General features: G+C 45.4%; 1 non-coding gene across 1 annotated transcript; it reads right to left on the bottom strand.

Moving 5' to 3' along the window:
* Positions 1 to 639: 639 nt before the first annotated feature.
* On the bottom strand, positions 640 to 744 carry LOC115835315. The gene has a single exon (XR_004030302.1). It is a non-coding gene; the product is annotated as a small nucleolar RNA U13 (small nucleolar RNA).
* Between the last annotated feature and the right edge of the window lie 1,537 nt (positions 745 to 2,281).

Consider the following 2,281-nt stretch of genomic DNA (forward strand, 5'->3'; position numbering starts at 1 on the left):
GAGCCCGGAGGGAGGTGTTTGGATTATGGGGACAGATCCTTTATGTCTTGCTGCTGTCCTCGAAATAGTGAGTGGAATTCCTGGAAGATCTGGTTGCTTAAAAGTATGGGGCACTGGCCGGGCGTGGTGGCTCACACCTGTAATCCCAGCACTTTGGGAGGCTGAGGCGGGTGGATCACAAGGTCAGTAGATCGAGACCATCCTGGCCAACACGGTGAAACCCCGTCTCTACTAAAAATACAAAAAAATTAGCCGGGCTTGGGTGGCGGGCGCCTGTAGTCCCAGCTACTAGGGAGGCAGGAGAATGGCGTCAACCCAGGAGGCAGAGCTTGCAGTGAGCTGAGATCTCGCCACTGCGCTCCAGCCTGAGTGACAGAGCGAGACTCTGTCTCAAAAAAAAAAAGTATGTGGCACTTGTCTCTCTTGCTCGTGTGCTGGCCATGTGGCATGCCTGCTCCCACTTCACCTTCTGCCATGAGTACAAGCTGAGCCATAATGCAAGCAAGAGCTGGTTCCAAGGCATATAGTTAGGCAATTGGAGTGAATGGAGCAACTAGCCAAGGATTCATGTGGAGTCACTTTCAAGAACCAGAACTCCAGAGGATCTTAGGTCACACTTGTAACTTTTTTTTTTTTTCAGGTCAGGCAGGTAATGTGCTGACATTGTAACAAGGTTTGAGGGTGGCACATTTCACACACACGTGTGAAACACCCAATCATCATCCTCATGAACTACAAAAGGATCCTTTTTTTTTTTTTTTTTTTTGGAGACAGGATCTCACTCAGTTGCCCAGGCTGGAATGCAGTGGTATGATTGCAGCTCACTGCAGCTTCAACCTCCCCAGGCTCAGGTGATTTTCCCACCTCAGCCTTCTGAGTAACTTGGACTACAGGCTTGAGCCACTATGCCTGGCTAATTTTTCTATTTTTTATAGAAACAGGGTTTCACCATGTTGCCCAGGCTGGTCTTGAACTCCTGGGCTCAAGAGATCTGCTTGCCTTAGCCTCCCAAAGTGTTGTGATTACAGGCATGAGCCACTGCACCCAGCCCACACTTACATCTTTAAGTAATTTAGCATCTGGACTTGGTTGTAACAAAGTCCAGTTAGAGTCACACTCTGGTATCTGGTTGCTATGATTTGAATGTCCCCTCCAAAACTCATGGAGAAATTTATTTATTTAATTCATTTATTTATTGAGACAGAGTCTTCCTCTGTCACCCAGGTTGGAGTGCAGTGTCATGATCTTGGCTCACTGCAACCTCTGCCTCCTGTGTTCAAGCGATTCTTCTGCCTCAGCCTCCCCATTAGCTCTGATTACAGGCACATGCCCCCACCCCCTGCTAATTTTTGTATTTTTAGTACAGACGGGGTTTCACCATGTTGGCCAGGCTGGTCTTGAACTCCTGACCTTGTCATCTGCCCACCTCGGCCTCCCAAAGTGCTGGTATTAAGGTGTGAGCCACCTCTCTGGGCCTGATGTTGAAATTTAATTGCCACTGTGACAGCGTTAAGAGGTGGAACTCTTAAAAGGCGATTAGGTCATGTGGGGCTCCACCCTCAAGAACAGATTAATGTTGTTATCATCGGAATGGGTTCCTGGTTAAAGTTTACTCCCCTCTTGCCCTTTCTTGCTCTCTTGTGCTCTCTTACCCTTCCACCTTCCCCCATGAGATGACACAGCAAGAAGGCCAGTACAAGATGCCAGCCCCATGCTCTTGGACGTTCCAACCTCCAGAACCATGAACCAAGTATATTTCTATTGTTTATAAATTACCCAGTCTGTGGTATTCTGTTACAGTAACACAAAATGGGTAAGATAGAAAATTGTTATGGAGAAATGAGGCTGTTGCTATAACAAATACCTGAAAACGTGGAAGCAGTTTGAACTGGTAATGGATAGAGGCTGGAAGAATTTAGAGGAAAAGCCTAGAAAAAGCCTTTGTCTTGAATGGAGCATTAAAAGCAATTCTGGTGAAATCTCAGAAGAAGACAAGGGATGTAGGAAAAGTCTGGAATTTCTTAGAGATTACTTAAGTTGTCATGATCAGAATATTGGCAGAAATATGGATAGTAAGGGCTGAAACTGAGGAACAAGTATTGGAAACTAGAGTAAAGGCCGTCTTTGTTATAAACTGGTAAAGAATTTGGCTGAATTTTATCTATGCCCTAAGCCTTTATGGAAGGTGGAATTTAAGAGTGATAAACTAAGATATGCGGTGGAAGAAATTTCTAATTAAAACATTAAAGGAGCTATGTGGCTACTTTTAACCACATACAGT

The sequence above is a fragment of the Nomascus leucogenys genome, chromosome 5 (genome assembly GCF_006542625.1).
Source record: "Nomascus leucogenys isolate Asia chromosome 5, Asia_NLE_v1, whole genome shotgun sequence".
Lineage (NCBI taxonomy): Eukaryota > Metazoa > Chordata > Mammalia > Primates > Hylobatidae > Nomascus > Nomascus leucogenys.